General features: G+C 33.0%; 1 non-coding gene across 1 annotated transcript; it reads right to left on the reverse strand.

Moving 5' to 3' along the window:
- Window positions 1-19,613: 19,613 nt before the first annotated feature.
- LOC121216672 (small nucleolar RNA R71) lies at window positions 19,614-19,720 on the reverse strand. Its single transcript, XR_005912852.1, has one exon. It is a non-coding gene; the product is annotated as a small nucleolar RNA R71 (small nucleolar RNA).
- Window positions 19,721-21,153: the final 1,433 nt, after the last annotated feature.

Consider the following 21,153-nt stretch of genomic DNA (forward strand, 5'->3'; position numbering starts at 1 on the left):
CGAAAACGTCCAACCTAAGTGCCTAACCAATGTGCCCTCATTGGCACCACAATTCAATTAATAAATTTATCCACAATTCATACTAAATAAGTTGCATTCAAACTTATAGATTCATACATAAAAACACTTACCAAACTTACCATTTCATTCAATCTATTCACACTCAATCCTACCATAATTCAAACCTTTCCAAAAAATTTATACCAACTAGCTAAAAACCATAGTTATATACACATTTCGTTCCAAACACCAAAAGCACATACATAAGTAATTTGAAACCAAGTTTAAGCAACTTTACATCAACCAACTATGCAACAAATAAAATATGTATTCAACATCAATACAAAACATACCTATTACATGCCCTATAACCCAAACATAAACATATAAAAAACTACCAAAAAGATATCTAGATAGTGTGATTCTTTGAGTTGAACCGATCGCCTGATTTCATAAAACGTATCTATAAGAAAATAAGAAAAAATACATGAGTAAGCTTCAATAGAGCTTAGTAAGTTCAACAGTTAAAATAATAAAACTTAACAGTAGAAACATAGAAATTACATTAACAAGATTAACAAACATTAATTCCTATCAACCATAGTCATTTAACATGTGAGTTTATTCATATCCATACACAAGTAACATAATATAATAAATCATATGAAATCATCCAATATCAAGTTTTGATAATATTGATAAATCATGAAATTCACTTTGCAAAGCAGTAACAAGTCATTGATCATTGGAAAGTTTGCCTGATGAACATATAACAGATACGCATACGCGGTCATCCACCCAAAATACACCAGAAAGCTTAAACAAGCCAATCCAATCGAAAACACACCTTGGTACCAAGTGCCTAGCCCATAGGCTATCATCCCTCCGAAAACACGCCTAGACACCAAGTGTCAAACTCGAAGGCTTTACAATCGACCCCGATAATACATTAGAATCACTGTAAATATAACACGATAGTTCACAACAAATGGTGGACATCGATATATTCAGTGGATAGTAACAAGTCAGTAATAATAATTTCATCACAATCCAATCTTGTACCACGGGCAATATAACCTATTGGCATGCCAATTGTACTTTATCCTACATTCATCTGGCTCAAATCACATCATTGTTTAACAACCTTCGAACAATATCTTTCTCTACTCATAACAGTCTATAACAAAACCAATATGCCAAAAATATTCAACAACCAATTCCACAGTTAATAATATTTGAAATTATACTAAATTAAACCAGACGAACTTACCAAGGCTAAAATGTAGAGACAACTAATGTTTAGTGATTAATCAACAACTTTCTCTTTTCCTCAATTCTCTACTTGATCTTGATCTATAAAATAGTTTATTTCAATTTATCAACCTCAATTTTCATATAGTATTAATTTAGTACAAATTATTTCAAATTAACTAATTTTCACATTTGCCCCAAACTTTACACTTTATTCGATTTAATCCCTAAACCCAAAATAATATTATTTTCCAAAATTAAACCCTATTCCCTTAGAACCAAATCTTTAAATATACTAAATCAATTCATCCATCCTAAAATTTCACAAGAAAACCTTGCTTAATTTAATTTTATTTTCAATTAAATCCCTAAACTTAAAATCATTCAAAATTACTTAACAAAATATTTCTATTTAACAACCAAATATGGTACTTCACTAGTACACTTCAAAAACACACTAAATTCATCAATGGTATCTACCAAAACATTTAAAAATTTTATAAATTGACCTTGGGTTAGCTAGATATGACTAAAATGAGCTCAAAAACATAAAATTTGTGAAAAACGGGTATTAAATACACTTACATGCAAGAGAGACAAGTGACCAAATCTTCAAGCTTTAACAATGGGGTTTCGATTGATGGAAAGGCTAAATGGAGAAGATGATAACTTGTTTTTCCTATTTCTTTATGATTTTATTTATTTATGTACCATGTTACCCTTGTAATTTAATAAGAATTTCACTAAAAACATGCATGAACCGTCCACCCATTACAAAATATGGCTAATTTCCATATAAAGCCTCCCAATCATGTTTTAATACTCATTTAACACTTATAGCTTAATAACAATTAAGTTTTATAACTTTTATAATTTTGTCATTTTTCTTTAATTAACATATCAAACATTAAAATTTCTAAACCAATTTTTAACACGACACTAATGTCCTCGTAATTAATAAATAAATAAAATTTACGAACTGACGTGTCAAAATTATGGTTCCAAAACCATTGGAAAACGATCTGTTGCATTTTTATTTTTTTCATTCTTCGCTTGAGCTTTCTTAAAGATTTAAATATTCTCTTCTTCTTCGCTAAATTGGAAGTTATGGTTTCTAGGATTATCAGTGAAAGTTTCAGCCTCCGGGTAAGTCTAGTAACTCTACAAGTTAGGATTTTGAAAGAGTAAGGATGTAAGCAATATATAAACAATAAGATATGAATAATAGGCCCTGCGTAGGGGTCGTCTGAAATTGAGATGTTATCAATTTTTCTGTAAATGAGTTTTTAATGGTTATTCCATGTTTCTTTAAGCAGTTGTTGCTATTTTCTGCGAACGACGATCGGGTTTTGATCTTCGAGCTACAATTTGGTGAGTATTAGGTGTGTCTTTTTTCTGTCTCCTGCATGTTAACTGTTCAAGTAGAAATTTGTGTGATGATAACATCTTGAAAATTTGGTGAGTATATATGGGTTGTAGTATCATAAAGATGTTGCATGTCTATAAATGAGAATAAGATAATGTGTGGTAGGTAGGCATGAAAATTTTGATATGAAAGAGTATGAATCTGTTAGTCAGGCATGTGACGAAATTAGGGTAAGTGCATTTTGTGTTAGTTAAATAAACATACATTTGTGATGGCTTCGATATGGAAGTTATATTGCTAACCGGACAAGAAGATCACAATGACAATAAGAACAATTATCGTGTAGCCTCTAATGAGATGTAAATCGAACTGGTAGAACACGACATGAGGATGAAATGTGTAAGACCATGTGCCAGAGACCTCTGACATTATACGACAACAAAAATACTCATGGTGATGCCTTTAGTGAGATGTGGACTAGATTGGTAAATCACAACATGAAAATATGCATAAGACCATGTGGGAGAAGCCCCATGGAATCTTGTAAGTTAGTCTGATGGGACAGTAAACACGTAATTCTCTATGATGCCTTTATGGCGTGTTCTATAAGGCCTTTTTAGCATATATGGTGGAGTCTGTGTGGCATATTCTATGACATTCGTTTGACATATTCTATAACTCCCTAGAGGCGAAGTCTAGAGAAATGTTTATGGGTCATGATCTAGATAAATTCATAGACTTTTTAGTTAATTGATACTATGATAAAGATCTAGTAAGAGTAAAGGTATCTCAGTTTGGTTAGTCTTATGGCAGAATTTGAATATGACCTAAGGGATACTTCCAAAAGAGTTCTCAGGAGCGTTATCTGAAGGGTGAATCTGCCATAGTAGTCTATCAACATAAGTGATTCGGCATGTTCAAAGTCATGAATAGTCTAATAGTTGTCAGATTTGAATTTGCCTATGATATGTATGAATGTAATTTGAGTTATCTTGATGTGATTCCGGTCACATCATGTGTTTCAAATTAAAGGACTTAAGATTGGCCCAAGCGAGAGAGGCCCAAAGTTAAAATGAAATTCTTTAAACGAGTGTTTTGTCTAATATTTTCATGTTTTGATGTTTTAACATGATTAGGTGTCGAGTTACTATTATTTTGTTTTATCCACATATTTGTCATGCATTATATGTTTATGTGTTTCATAGTTTTAGCATGAGTTGTGTTCATATTTACATGCGCATGGAGTGTTTATCTTATGTTATTGATTTTATAGTATGATGTGAATTAGTTTAGCATTCGTTCATATGTGTGTCATGTGTGTATGTGTCTAGAGTATAATTCAAATGTCTAGTTTAGTTAAGTGTCTTAACCGATTGTGGATGGTGATTATAGCAAATGACTAATTTCTATTTATATGTGTAGGTCACCATTCATATGGACCATTGAGTGACCGTTCATTTGCCAAATTCATGCACAAAGTAAGCTCCTAGAACCTTCAAGAATCAACTTTCATTGTGGGTGCATTTTGACCGTTCAAATGGTGCTCAAGTTCATGTCCCATGCATTTCTTAAGATGGAAGGATTCATGAACATCCAAGGGGGAAGTGCTACATAAATTCAACACATTGAATTGTTAATATGCATGAACAAAAGGGAGGATGAATTTCCATGATACATGCTGCAAATTCATGAACAAGCCAATCAGTAATAGACATAATTAGGGGGATGCATGTCCCATGCTAGAAGCACTCAGCCAAGGGGGGATGGAAAGCATTAATCACTGAACATTCAAGGAACATGGAGTTTTCTTCTTAACTAAGAAAGCATGAATGCACTAAGGGAAACAATATGTCTATTCAACCAAAGCATGCACCAGACCTTAAAAGCATGAACCAAATTTATTAATTATGTGTGAACATATTGATGTTAAGTTTGAACATGTTTATGATGTGTGTGAACACAATAGGTGCCGAATTTGAATGGCCATCCTAGGTGCTATATAAAATCTTTTAAAGGTCATTTGTGAGGTTACCATACTTTTGAATTAAATTTATCTTTTTGAGATTTTCACTTTAAGGTTCTTAAACGAACTTAATTCAAACTTATCAAACTTTAATGAGTTTGTGGCGTTCACCAATTGTCTTATCATCCCATAACCCATCCTGGGGTGTGGCGACTTCTATTATACCAAGGTTTGAGTATTTGTCAAGTTTAAGTGAGTCGAGTTCTCTTATAACTTTAGTTCCTTAAAGAATTCAAGTGCTTCAGGTCAAGGTTTCCATCCATTGTTGAACCATTCAAGACGACCCTTCCAATTCAAGTAATTTTTCAAACAATCCAAGTTCGAGAGATTACATCATATCTAGCATCTTCCAAATATGAGAATTTTACGTCTCAAGTATAAAGGTTATTTGGAGTCTATTCTATTCGCCAAGTTGGGCGTACTCTTGATTCGTATAATGGTTGTTTGGGATTCCTTGGAATGATTTAAAATGTATCATCCATCAGAATAAGTTGTGATCTGGGCCAATTAAGACGTGATCTAATTGGTACATTTGAAAACTATCATTTCACTACGAGAATTCGCCAAAGGTATAATCCGCATAAAGTTTGTCTTCAGAATCTGCTAGTATGAGTCTCCACCAAGAGAAATCTCTGTTTAACAATCATCTGAATGATGATCCGTAGAGGGTAAGATCAATATGGAGTTCTTCATAAAAGATCAATTAGTTATTTATTTTCCAAGAATGGTATTTGTGAGTACCCATCTTGGGGGAAAGGTATTCAATGTTTGTTTGAAGGAGAATCTATTGAAAGTAGGCTCAGTATGGATATTCTTCTAAGAAGTACATTTGATTTTCTAAAAAATAAATGAGATATGTAGTGATTGATGAAATCTAGAATCAGTCCAAATACGGACTAGTGAAATCTAGAATCAGTCTAAATATAGAAGTTGGTGAATATGTATTCGCTGATATAAGAAAGTATCTACCAAAGACAAAAATGAAATTTGAAACCTTCATGATTAAGAATTCATCTAGAAATGTTTCAAGGTAATCTGGGTTAAGACTCACTAAGTTCACTTGAACTTATAAGTGTTTGTTATGATGCAGGTTCTATTTAACGAATGGGTACTTCAGGAGGGACCAAGTTAGGAGTGAGCCAGGTAGTGGTTCGAGTTGTGATATTATGCATATTGAGGGCGCCAAGAAGTATCGCGTTTAGTTCACCATGTCATATAGAGTCTATCTGTAACAAAGGTTGAGTTGTCAAGTAGTTTATTGCTTTTAAACTTTGACGTAATTATATAATATATTTTTTCATTTCAAGAACATTAGAAAAGAAATAATAAATAATTGCTCTAAAATACTTGCACGCCAATTGTAAGAATTTTGTCATGTTTTTGGGGTGTAACATCTGGTATCTGAATCTAGTGGTTCAGGTTGGGTAAAGGGTGTTACAATTAATTGGTAGCAGTGCTTTTGGTTTAGCCAATCCTATGACAATTAAGTGAGAGTCAGCCCTGTATGTATAATTCATTAAACTTGACTTATTCCCTCAAGCAAGCTAAGGACCTTTGTGTAAAAAGCACTTTGGTAAACTGTTAATGATAGGAAACTAGCAACAAGAAAGTGCAGAAATTGCATGAGATTAGGATGGGTTTGAGGGTCAATTTTGATAAGTCTTCCTAGTGGTAACTATGTAGCTCTCATGCTTTAAATAATTCTTATTACAGTATGTTGGTAAGGTTCGGTTATACATGCTATTAAACCAAGTTTTTACGGTTTAAGAATATGTTATTCTCATTTAACAATTGCTGTGAGAAGTGACGAAGAAGAAGAATTGGTAAACAAATGCTTCATTTGGTTGCTGAAAACTGCTACCGAATACTTGTGGTATCAGCTTGTAGATGTTAAAGTAAAACCACCTAAAGGTAAGTTTTGAGGTTTTAACTCCAATTTCCTACCTAAATCCCTATCTAATTAGCACGCATCTCTCGATTATAGAGCATCTTGATTCAACTTCACATTTAGTTGGTCATTTCGATTTTAAACTATTTGTTGGTGTTGAATGAAGCTGCTACTATTTGACTTAATGATGTCCAATTATGTTTACTCAATTATGCTTATAATGTAAGACCCCTAGCTCGTATCCACGCCAGATTAGGGCTACGGAGCATTATTGGAAGATAACATCATGCAATAAAAAATTATTCACCTTATTCAAAACAAAACATAAAACATAGCAATGTTATTCAAACTCATGCATATAATCCCTTTTTCGAGGCTTCGAGGCCCTAAAAACACATTAGAAGCAAGTCGGGATGAAATCGAAAACATATAGAATTTTTTGAAAAAAGATACAAAATTTGAAATTGAAAGGGTTACACGGGCGTGTGACCAGACCATGTGACTCACACGACTAAGACACATGCCCGTGTCTCTAGCCATGTGGGCATTCGTAGTAGGGACACACGGTCGTGTCTCAGCTCGTGTCTGTGCCCTCTCTGACTTGGGTCACATGACCAAGCCACATGCCCATGTGCTAGGCCATGTAACAGCCTGACTTGCAACCCTTTGTAAGCTACAAGGGACACACGGCTGAGACACACACCCGTGTCTTTGGCCGTGTGGATGAAAGGTAGGCCATTTCCAAGCCATTTTTCTCACCAAAAGTCTAGCCACTTACACAACCCAAATGTACCTATATTCATGCATTGAAAACACAGCTAACATATGCATATACAAGTGTAAACACCATAATAACTAACCTTACAACCAATATGCCAAAATGGCACCTCAATCTTAGCAATCAAACTTGATCAAACACTTACTAAATTCATCCATAATTCAATCAACCAATAACACAACTTAAATACTACATTTACTATAATGTTCACATACCATTTCCATGCACAATAAATACCATTATGACCATTTCCATACCTATCATCTATCTTAATAAATTTACCAAATGCCAAAAACATTCAAGGCTACCAAAACTAGCCATTAACAACTTAATGTACTACCTCATTCCATACCAATCAACATTTTATAGCAAACCACTATAATCACCATTTCACAACCATCATTTTAGTACCTAGATGCCAAAATAACAGCCATTTAAAATACCATATATACATGAGATCATATCAACTATTTCATCAACCAAAATAACAAATTTACAAGACACACATAACGGCTAATTTCATCAAACAAAGACACCTATACATGTCATTATAACATTGATTCAAAATCATCAAAATCTACCGATATAGCCGATGGATAGTGTGATGGATCTTTGACAAGCTTCCAAATCGAACGAGCTTCCGGTTGTCAAAAAAATGAGAGAAATAACACAAAGTAAGCATATAATGCTTAGTGAGTTCGTAAATCATAAACAATGCTTACCATTTCAATATATAAGCTTAAAAATAAGTTTGAATTAATCAAACATAGCTTGACACAAGTCTAAGCACCAACTACAACTCAAATTAGTGATAAACACATAACTTAGCCAAGTTGATCATACATGATGCAACCTTAGCCCGGGAAATTACTACCAAATCCATTGAGCTGCCACGAGGACCAATAATTCGATCACGAGCTAAGAGATTTCGAAATGCAATAGCAAGCTATGTGGAACGAGCTTGGGAAGAGGGAGTGGCCGGATTTGATAGTCGTGCTTCAAACCGTTCAAAAGGCGTTACTTGCAATTTATTGCAAGCTGAATTTGTTTCTTTTAATTAACTTGTTTTAGTTTAATAAATAAGTTGCTGATAAATTAATTTAACTTATCTTAAAGTTTTAATACATGAGTTAGTTATTGAACTTTATTAAATAAGATGCTTCTAAATTGATCTAGTTCCTAGGATTATTTATTGATGCATAAATTAAGTTCTTTAAATTATGCTTCTTTAATTAAACTAGTTGCTGGAATAATTATTGCATATATGTTTTAGTTCATTTATTTAAGTAAGTTTAATATGTGTTATGATTAATAAGTGTTTTAATGTGTTTAATAAACTCATTTTAATGTGTTTATTGCAAGTGACTTTTTAGCTTATAGTGGTTACAATTCAAGGCTGTTACACATTTAATAAGTGGCTGTTCAAGTTCTTTTGAGTTACAATTAAAGGGGTTGTTAAAAAAAGGAGCATAAAGATCATTAAAAGGAGTTTTTAAAGAGCATTTTATGCCCTTTAAAATTCAGCAGCAACTCTTCCACTTCCAGCCGTTTTTGGAGCTTTTAAGAGAAATTAATCAAGCCTTTGAATGTCATTAAGGAGCTGGTAAGAGATGGTGTCTATTCAACTAGCCAAGGACAACTTAAGAGTCATTTTCTAAGCCATTAAAGACATTCAAATCAGCTGAATTAAAGTGATTTTATGGAATTATTTGGTTCAAAGAATAAGAAAAGACATCAGTTTTTTATGGCACATTAAGTGGATGTTTTTGACCATTCGGTTACCTTGTTCTAGCATTATAAATAGATGTAATCAGCCATAGAGGGAACAACTTTTTGCTGAATATAGATGAAATATTTGAATTGTGAGCTATCCAATTCTCTTTGTTCTTTCGGAATTGATTTGACTTATCAAGCATAGCTTGTGGCGTCCATCTTTTCTTTGTTGCTGAACTTATCACCTTTGGTGTGGCGTTCAATATACCTTTGGTTCCTATCATAGTTGATAGTGGGTCAAGGTTCCTTTCCTGTTTCCTTTAACCGAAAACACCTAAAGACCATTTTGAGATTCGGGTCAACAATTCGTTATTGTTGGTTCATTTTCGGTCTTAGCCAATTAATTTGTTATTGTTTCCTCTTTATTTTGTTTATTACCTTTGTTTGAAGCCATTATCTCTATTTTGTTTCATTTTAAAACCGAAACGAATCCATCCTTACTCAATTCACGATTGGGCAACACATACGACTCAAAACATCACGAGACGAGTTCGTATCAATACAACAATAAAGCTTTCATGTACTTAGCATATAAGCATTCATACTATTATGAACATAGCTAGCAAATCAGTAATCACCAACATATCATATCTTGTTCATGCTTTCATGGCATTACTAGTTGAAGCATTTATTGATCCTTCCCTTTGTATACTTGTTGAACCATTAGAATAATATCGAATACATGGGAATCTCACACACTATGTGCTAAAATATGGTCAAAACCATTACTTTCTCTTTTCTCATATATATGCTCTCTTGAGCCATAAGTGGGTCTGCTCACACAAGTTATCGGTCGAAACGTAGCTACACGGTGCTACTCACACAAGCAGTCAAGTAACCGCAACACACGTCAAAAACTCAGCCATCGGTAGGATGTTCAGGACCAGCACCCGAAACACGGTAACCCTAATGACATGTGATTTGTATCCTATATATTCCTAAGGTTCAAACAGGGCTCAATAATCGTCACACGTCGTTGAATTTTCATCGTTTCATGACAAGATAAATTGCTAAATAATATATATATTGATTCAATCACAATAGAATCACATGCTAACATTCAATTAATCAACATTATACAGAATTCAGTTCATATGAACTTACCTTGATCACAAACGAAGAAATACGATCGACTAATCCAACACTCTTTCCTTTCCCTGATCTAAATCCGTATGATGCTTTTCTTGATCTAAATAATTAATTTCAACTCATTCAAAAATAAATCTATTCAATTCAATCCAAAAAATCATATTTTTGGTAAAATTATGTTTTTGCCCCTATAATTTTGAATTTTTTACAATTTAGTCCCTAAGCTTATAAAATGAAATTCATGCAATTTGGTGCCAACCCACTATAACTAAATTTTAATTAAGTCCTTAGGAAGCCCTACATTTCATTTTTTCACAATTTCACCATGAATATTTTTCTATTTTTCAATTTAATCCCTAATTGACATATTCATAAAAAATCTCTTAACAAAAGTTGTTTAACTAACAACAAACATTAATTTTCTTCCATCAAACATCACAAACAATACATATGCATTCATGGTAAAACCCTATACTTTTAACATTTTTGCAAATTAGTCCCCGGGCTAGCTAGATTAAGCTACAACGATTCCAAAAACATAAGAATCATTAAAAACGGAACAAAAATGCACTTACATGCATAGATGGACTATGGCCGAACCTTGAAAGGTCTTTAATGGCTTCATTAGGCGAAAAAAATTTTGTTGATGAAGAAGAAGAAAGATTATATCTTTCTTTTACTTATTTTATTTTAAGTAGTTTTATTAATTTACTAAATTAACCTTATACATTAACCTTATAAATTATATTAACGATGTCCAAATTCATCCACCAATTATGCTAATGGTATAATTACTATTTAAGGCCACTCATATTCAAAATTCATAGTAATTTGACACCTTTTACTATAGATCTCTAATTTTGCACCTTATGCAATTTAGTCATTTTTATCAAATTTAGCATGTAAACGAAAAAATTTCTTAACAAAATTTTTATACAACACTACTAACATGCTATAGACATTAAAATACTAATAAAATAAATATTTTGATCTCAGATTTGTGTTCCTGAAATGACTGTTTCAATTTCACTGAAAACGGGTTGTTACATATAATGCTTTCAAACATAGTTGAAAAATTATGTTTCTTAAATGAGTTTACGGTGTTAATTGGGTTGTTTAAGTTTGATATTATAGTGTGTAAATGTGTTGCTTTAATGTGTTTAAATTGTTATAATCATGTCGTTCCAAATGTTGTTAAAATGTTTCCCATTTTGTGGTATTTATGCTATTTCGAAATGAGCTTAACATGTTTTCTAGTTTGTGTTAATTATACTATCCTAAAATAACATTTCGATGTTGTCCATAGGGTATTTTATTGTTGGATTTTCAAAATTTAAATTCTATGTTTTAAAGATGTTTCAAGCTTGCTGGAAAATGCTACATCGATATACACTACTTGCAGGATATAATAAGTATTGGTAAGTTCTCTATTTTCTTCCTTAGTTGTTTTACTATATGTTTAAGTTGTTAAGAGTGATGGTATTAGGAGAATATGGGTAAAATCCTTTGGTTATCAAGGAAGCTACAAATGCATGCAACTTGTGTGCATACGGTTGATATCTTTAGCCTATTAATATGAGTTGCACAATGAATCTTATTGTTGTTAAAAAGATTGTTAAATGCTTATGTAATTTAAAAAGGGATTGATTAGTGAGAAGTTAATTGTTATATGTTGTTGATCGTGATGTTCGATAGGTAGTTAAAGGATGTTCAAATGTTGAAATTTATTATGTTTGAAGTGTAACATGTTGTAAATAATAATGTCCGAATGGTAAAATAATGATATTTGGATCCAGCGATTCATGTTGGGTAAAGGGTGTTACAACATATCCCAAAATAAATGTTTTCACAGTCTACCGAAAGATAACTAGATAGTGTGATCTTCGACTTGATCCAATTGCCTGGTTTCGCAAAACGATATCTACAAGAAAACAGGAAAAACGACATGAGCAAGCTTCAAAGAGCTTAGTAAGTTCATAGGTCAAAAACAATATACATACATTATGTAACCCCCTAAACCCAGCCTAGACATTATGACCAAATTTTGAAACCCACATTAATTTCATTGTAAAACTTTTTCTTATTAAAAAAATTTAAGTTTCAATCGTTCTTTCAAAAATATAGAATTATTTCAAAATAATTTATTATCATCGAAAAATATTTAGTTTCGGGAAAGTTCTCTTAATAAACAGATTATCACTTTTAATCATTTTAAGAAGGAAATTTGCAATATCAATTTCAAAACATTACTTACAACAATCTAAACATAAATAATTTGTAGCGGACTTAAAAGTACTTAGAAAACTTTATGTTTGAATTTATTTAAAAACAGGTAAAAACATATAAGTTCTAAAAACAGTAATTAAAACATTTATAAGTTCATCAATTATGCATGCAAAGCAATTAGTATATCAAAAGTATAAATAACCCAAAAATGTATTTTATTAAAAATTGTATCTGAGAGACTCATCCATAGGCTACATTTAAGTCCTACGGTCGTGTATTATCTAAAAATTTTATGAAAACTAAGGGTTGAGCTAATAAGTTTAGTGTGATTTTTATATCAAGATAAATATCAAATATCATTTAAAACATATCAAAATTATTTTCAAGCACATATTAATCAAATATGCAAACTTTTATGCATGTGATATTGTCAATGCAAATTTTTCATAAAAACGATTCTGTATAATTTTTTAAAACATTCTACCCATCACTGCTACAGAACAAAAGGAGTTCCCTATAACTCATCCATCCATAACACACTAGCACATATGTGGACAAAGCCATCAAATTTGCAGACAAGCTGCCAATACACATAGTTGTGGATGAAAAAAGGCTCAGCGTTGTGAGATCAAAACAAAAACTTATTTTAAAAAATAACACATCAAAATATCACAAGGCATTTTTCACAAAATTTACATATTATCTCATTTATTGAACCAAACATGGCAAGCTTATGAACAATGCAGAAATATAGGATTTCCTACCCATCTCCACTACAGACCAATATCGAGGTCAGCAAAACTCATCCATCCAATAACACGCCAGCTGGTGGACAAGCCACCATATAGGTACTGATGAACGATCACATAACACATCGTGGATAAACCACCATATAATTGCAGATAACAGGCACATAATTAAAGTTAAACTGCCACATAGATTCCTCATTTTACAATCCCACCACATGCATGTAATATGGCAATTTAAACACATATGTTTCACTTTTCACATTTTTCACATAGTCATGCTCATAATTCATATTTCTCGATTTTTACGCATATGCAAGTATCATGCTCACATTTTCACATATCACATAGTTTTCACTTTAGCATGCTTTAATATACATATTTATACTAAAACATGGATCTTAAAATACACATACACATATATCACATGTTTAGATCATCACATATCAATCTAGCCATAAATCACATAACATAGAGTTGAGATTAACATTACATACATCACATATCACAATCATTGATTTTCACAACACTTAATAGTTTAGGTCACTTACTTGGTTTCCTCTTTGATTGAGTTTTTCAACTCCACACGAGTACATAAGGTACTCACACATTAATTAATTAATTATTAATATTAAACTTCACTTAAAACGAGAATTAAATCTCATACCTTAATGTAGATCTAAATTGTTTACACCCTAGTAAAAGTTTCATTTAAGTCTAGTCTTGATCGTAAATCTAAACAAACGATTAACCCATTTTAGTCATGATCTATTCGAATATAATGGCTTTTATTACGAGATTTAATGTGAAAATCTCACCAATACTTACCCTCAATTTGAATGCTCAGATTTGTCACTCTCGCGATGTTTCACTATTGATTTCTGAAAGGGTTGTTAATCAGTCCTTCATGTTAACACAAGTACTAATGATTTTTGAAATAATAAAAATAAAATACAAATTATTTAGACCCTATACCATTCGGCCATGTCACAAAATTTTAAAATGAAGGATTTTCAATCCCAAAACATCATTTACACTTATTTTGTTACGAGTTGATCGAAGGAATGAAAATGAAGCAAAATCGATGGTTGGATAATCTAAAATAATCAAATAAAAGAAAATAAATAAAAAATTTTAGTCACTAAGGTAATCAAAAAAAGAAAGAGAAAACAAAAAGGAAGAAATTGGTCACTGGCAGTGGTGACAGTGGTCCGACGGTGATGGTGGTGGCTCAGTGGTGGTCCGACTATGGGGGTGCAGTTGTCCGGTGGTGGTGTGAAATAAAAGTAGGGAGGAGGGTTCAGTCACTTTTAATTGAAAGAGAAAAAAAAGGAAGAGAAGAAAATTAGAGGAGAAGGTGACCCGCAGTGGTTGTGGTAGTGGACACGATAGCTCACGGTGGCGCACAATGGAAGAGGGGAGGGGAAACTGAAAGGAAAAGAGAGGGAATTTTGTTGTGGATGGTGGTGAGGTGGTCGTGTAAATAAACTCCCGGTGGTGGAAAGAAATGGGTGGTGGTTGTGGTGGCCAAAAGGAGAGAAAAATTTGGGGAAAAAAATGAAAAAAAATGGAAACTAGAGTGAAAATGGGGGTGATGGATGGTACAAAGGGTGGTGTAGCTTGGTCAACCATGACCAGGCGCAATGCCTCACAAGCTTATGGCAATAGAAGAGCTTTTGGAAAGGGACTGAGACAATGAGGGAAAAGGGGGATGTGTTTCATTATAAAAAGGTAAGTTTGACTTGCTTATGAAGGAAAAGAATCGTGCCTATATGGTAACATAGGTGGACGACAAGTCCAGCTAGCACATGCTAAAAATATGAAAATATTAAATAAATAGAAAATTATGTGCACAAAGGGGTTCGAACTAGAGACCTCAAAGATAACTAATAAGCTTCCTACCACTAAGCCACAAGACTTCCTTGTATACAATAATGTGCGAATAATTTTAGGACAAAAAAGCTAGCAGATTCACCCTCTTTACTAAATTAAATTAATTAAAAAAATAGGATGTGACACGCATGATATGTGACGTATGGCTTATGTGATATATGTGATGATTTAAGCATGTGAGACTTATATCTGTGTATGTGAAAATTGAGATCTATGATCGAATGTGAAAAGCATGTTTAACATGTTAAGATGATTATAAGTGATCAATAAGTGATGTGATTATGAGAGCATGTTTACATGCCTAAGTGTAAAAGTGAATAATATGTGTTAAAAAGCGAAATTGTCATATCACATGCATAGGTTGGGGTTTTGTGGTAGTTTACCTGCGATTATGTGGTCGTTATCATCGAATATGTGGTGGTTTGTCCATAATGTTTTATATGGTCGTTTATCGACATTTATGTCATGGCTTGTCCACAAAAGGTGTGTTATTGGATGGTCGAGTTCCAGAGAACTCGATATATCATGTGTATTGGAGATGGGTAGGAAATTTTATAAAATGTGCATCATTTTTAAAGAATGCATCGCCATGTTCATGCATAAGTATCAATAATAGAACTTGTGATTATTATGATGATTGATATGATGAGATTGATATTTTGATATGTATGTGATTATATATGTGTTGATCTCACACTAGGATTTTAAAGCTCACCCATTTTTAATTCTGACTTTTCAGACAATAATCGAGGTTAGGATGGGCTCGGCTTATGGAGGTGCTCTTAGTCATTTTTAGAAAAATATATTACTTTGGTACTCGACATTTCGGGGGTGTGTTTTTATTACTGTGGACTTTTTCTTTAGATTTTCTTTTGGACTTAGGATTATTTTGATTTTGGATTTTTCTGCATGATTTAGGTTTTAAAATTATCATTTAAAAGATTGTGAATTTCACAATTTATAATGGATTTTCATAACTAGGTTAAACAAGGCCCAACAAGGGTGTTTTCAAAATTCAATACATTGTTTTCAAAACTCATCACTTTCTGTTCACAAAATTGATATTTTATGAGACATTAAATCTACGTTTTGAAAATGAAAAACTAGTTTTAGATATGCAAATTATCTGCTACGATGTTTTAATTGAAGTACGACACTTTCTGAAAAATATAAAAACTTGAGTTTTCTAAAGATAAAAAATTTCAAACAAAATTTGGATTTATCAACAAGGATGTTTTTAGCAATGACGATTTTTAAGATAGAATTGCTAAATGATTTTCTATTCCATCAATATGGCCAATGTGATCTTCGAGATTCGGCGATAACATCTAGGTCGAGTTTAGGGGTTTACATAAAATAAGTAAGTATAAACAATGAATAAATCTTGCTAGAAAATATCGAGAATTTTGTTACATATACGACCAAATTGAGGCCCTGGCCTAATATAGCTCTCCTGCAAAGAAGGTTTCTATAAAAATGTATCAACTCAGACTCGATCCGGCTATCAAACTCGCTCTATATACATATAGCCCAATACGCCACTCTTTCAGCACAGTCTTGGCATTGTTCCTCTAGACTAAGACCCTAAAAACACACCTAAAACATAACACATCGAGGTAAGTTCGAAAGAAATTAGTGAGTCAAACACTTATTTACTTGAATCATACTTACGGGTTACATTCAATGTTTCAATTATCGTCTCGTCACCCTTATTTTGCATTTTTCCTTTAACGATTACTGTAACACCCTTAACCCATTTCTATCACCAGAATAGGGTTACAGAGCATTTCCAGAGATTACATTTCAAAAAAAATAAAAAATTAAATAATATATTTCACAACATCAATCATAGTAAACTCCATTACTAACATACATATTTTCCTTTATACAAGCCCTCGAAGCCCTAAAAACACATTAGAAAAACATTGGGACTAAATCGGGAACATAAAGATTTTTTTGGCAAAAGAGGAAAATTTTAAAACTGTAAGGGTCACATGATTGAGACACACGCTCGTCTCTCAAGCCATGTGGGCATTCGAAGTAGGGACACATGTAAATTGAAAAATATATAGGATTTTTCCTATATAATTCATCACCTTTTTACTTAAATTTGTTGTTAAAACCAAGTAATTGTTTAATAAATTAATGAAATATGTGAAAATATAAAATTAGGACATAGAAATTATTAAAATGTGATTTTATACTTTATTATATAGTTTTCATGCATAAAATGGCTTATTTTATGTTAATTTGAGCATATTATATTTTTAAGCGATAAAGTGGGCCATGCATGATTAAATTAAATAATAAAATATAAAGTTATATTCAATAATTCAATTTTAATAATTAATTAACAAATTGGGTTTTAATTAATTAAGTAAATTGATTAATTAAAGTGGTGAAATTATATTATTTGGTCCTCTAAACTATCTACAATTTTTGGACAAGTCTGAGAGGTTTCTTCTAATTGCAAAACCATCCAAATTTGGAACCAAGTCAACCCAATTTTCGGCTGCACATGGATGTCATAAACCATTTTTTGGTTGAAATATACAAAGTCCTTGAAGAGTTAAAGAAATTAGAGATTTTCCCAAAGATTTTCTGATGACTGAGTCTTAGTTTTGAGTTGTTGTGACACTCAAATTGACCAAAAATCACGGAAAGATCATCAACATTTCCACAATTCATGGTCGCCAACTCTTAGAGGAAGTTTCAAAGGATGGATACTCCTATTTTTAGCAAACTAGCTCCCTTACCTCACCTATAAATAAGAGCTCATTTCTCACTTTTTCAATCATTCCTCATCCCATCATCTCTCACTCATTCATCATTCTCTCAACTCTTGTAGCTATCTCTCCCCTTCATCATCCTTGCATAAGGATTTTAGCAATTAAGCCTCTTAAAGAACCCTTGGTCGGCCGCCTTGGAGAGCCATCAGCAAAGGAGCAACGCAAAGAAGTGAAAGAGCCTTGTCAGTTAAAGTCTTGGGTGATAGCCACTTTGAATTGGGTTTAATCCTTCCTTTCTTTAAATTTAATTTAAAGATGTTTGCTATATGTTCTTTGTTCTTGTTTACAACAATGATAGCTTGATTTTATTTAAGCTAGGATGATTATTTTGATTGAATAATATTTATTTGATCCATGCATATAATATTTTTGCCTCAATCGATCATGTTTACAATTAAAATCAAGTCTGTATTTCGTTCATACGTGATTGAAATGCACCTTAATTAGCTGAGTGACCCTAACCAGACGATGGCCAATGGACGCATAATTGAAATGTGTATGCTCAATTTAGATCCTAACCCGATTGAATTGTAGGTTGCATCACAACCTAACCAAGCTCTGTTATTTGCATAGTTTTTAGATTTGTGTGATTAAATTGTTTCAAATCTAACACGTCCCTGTTACCTCACATGAATGCTAAGAAACCCTTAGTAAATAAGGATTAGTAAAATGCGTATTTGCTAAGTAAAGGATTCCAAAAGGACCTAATGTGGTTTCCAAACCCATGAAAGATTGAGTTTACATGGAATGTTTTTTCGAATGTTATTAAGCATATTGATAATAAATTGAGTTTAATTAAAGTAATTGTCTGAGTTTATTTATGTTATAATTATTGCAAATTGTGTTTAATTTTACTAAAATCTATTTCATTCATATAGTTTGCATACTTGGTATAATTTGCATTAGGGATCATTGCATTTAGTTTAATATATTTTAATCACCACTTCTAAACTATATTGTGTTTTTATTTACAAAATTGTTAATATAATTTTACAAATTAAGTGACTTAGCACAAATACAATCCCTATGGAGACGATAACTCGATACTTACTTATTACTTGATAATGACTGTGTACACTTGCACAAACCCCACTATTACAAGTTTTTGGCACCGTTGTCGGGGATTGTCAATCGTTGCCATAATCATTTTTTTCGTGAAATTATTTATTTTCAATTTGATTTATTTCTAACATTTCTAACTTATTCTTTTTAATTTTTGTGATTTTCTTGTTAGGTGTTTATGAGCATAGATTGAATTATCAATTTACTCCCTGTAGACCTGAAATTAAGCGAACTTTTAGACAAAGAAGACGTGAATGAACAGATCAAAGATAAGTCGAGATGAACCTTGGAAATCAGAATCAAGACCAAGGTAATGAAGCCGATAATGTACGAAATCCTATCCTCATTGCTGATGATAGGGATCGTTGCATCAGACAATATGCTGTGCCCCTTTTCAATGAGTTAAACCCAGGAATTAAAAGGTCAGATATTAAGGCAACCTAATTTGAATTGAAACTAGTGATGTTTCAAATGCTACAAACGGTGGGCCAATTTAGCAGTATGCCCAAGGAAGATCCATATCTCCATCTTCGATTGTTTATGGAGGTGAGTGATTCATTCAAGATAGCCAGTGTGACTAAAGACGCACTGAGGTTGAAGTTGTTACCATACTTGTTGCGAGATCGAGCACGAGCATGACTCAATTCATTGCCACCAAGTTTCATATCTACATAGCAAGAATTAGCAGAGATATTTTTTGTTAAGTATTTCCCACCTAGTAAAAATGCTAAGTTAAGGAATGAGATCACAACTTTCCAACAATTGGATGATGAGTATTTGTATGAGGCTTCGGAGCGATTCAAGGAGTTACTTTGTAAGTGTCCTCATCATGAGATTCCTCATTGTATCTAGTTGGAGACATTCTATAATGGTCTCAATGCACATACAAGATTGATGGTAGATGCTTTCGCGAATGGTGCAATTTTGTCTAAGTCTTATAATGAGGCTTATGAGATCATCGAGAGGATTGCGAGTAATAACTATCAATGGCCAACAAATCGAACAGCTTCAGAAAGACGTGTAGCCGGAGTTCATGAAGTTGACTCCCTCACTTTGTTATCAGCTCAGGTATCGTCTATTTCCTCTATGTTAAAATAGTTAACTGCTAATAGTAATAATAATTTTACAGCTCAGCCACCAAGTCCGTTTGAAGTAGTTTCCTGTGTGTACTGTGGGAAAGGTCATTCTTTTGAGAATTGTCCATCAAATCCCGAGTCATTGTACTATATGGGGAACCAATATCAAAATAGGAGTGGACAAGGACTGTACTCCAACTTCTACAATCCTTCATGGCGTAATCATCCTAACTTTTCCTGGAGCAACCAAAGAAATAGTCCAAACAACAACTTATTGCGGCAAATACCCAACCAATCTCAAGGGTTTAATCAGTAAGCTCCAGAACCACCTCAAGCTGAGGCATCAAACAATTTGGAGAACTTGTTGATAGTGTACATGGCAAAGAATGACGCTTTGATCCAAAGCCAAGCAGTAACACTGAAAGATTTGGAAAACCAAATGGGTCAGTTGGCTACGGAGCTTCGTAATAGACCGCAAGGAACCTTGCCGAGCATATTGAGAATCCAAGGAATTTGGGTAAATAACATATCAAGGTAGTGGCATTGTGAAGTGGTAAGACTCTGGAACCCCGATTAATTGATGTCGAAGATGAGCATGTTGAAAAGGAGGAAAGTCAACCAGATGTTAAAGTTCCTACACCAAAGGAATCAGAATCTGCAAAGTCTGACAAGGTAAACCCTGACTTAGTGAATTCAAATATTTTAACATCTTCTTTGGATGCAGATTTACCTATTCAGAAAAGTTTTTTGGTTCAACCGAAAATTCCATCACCTCCATATCCACAAAGATTACAGCAAAACAAGCAGAAACATGAGGTGCAATTCAAGAAGTTTTTGGATGTTCTGAAGCAATTACACATTAATATTCCGTTGGTGGAGGCTTTAGAACAAATGCCAAATTATGTGAAGTTTAAGAAGGATATATTGTCCAAGAAGAAATAACTAAGTGAATATCAGGCTGTTGCCTTGACAAAGGAATGCAGTGCGTTCCTGCAGAATAAACTGCCACCGAAACTGAATGACCCAGGAAGCTTTACTATACCCTGTAACATTGGTGAGTCTTACTATGGTAAAGCTTTGTGTGACTTAGGAGGGAGTATCAACTTGATGCCTAAGTCTATTTTCAAGATGTTAGGGATAGGTGAAGTAAGCCCTACAACTATGACGCTTCAGCTAGCGGATCGATCGTTAGC

This window comes from Gossypium hirsutum, chromosome D04 (genome assembly GCF_007990345.1).
Source record: "Gossypium hirsutum isolate 1008001.06 chromosome D04, Gossypium_hirsutum_v2.1, whole genome shotgun sequence".
Lineage (NCBI taxonomy): Eukaryota > Viridiplantae > Streptophyta > Magnoliopsida > Malvales > Malvaceae > Gossypium > Gossypium hirsutum.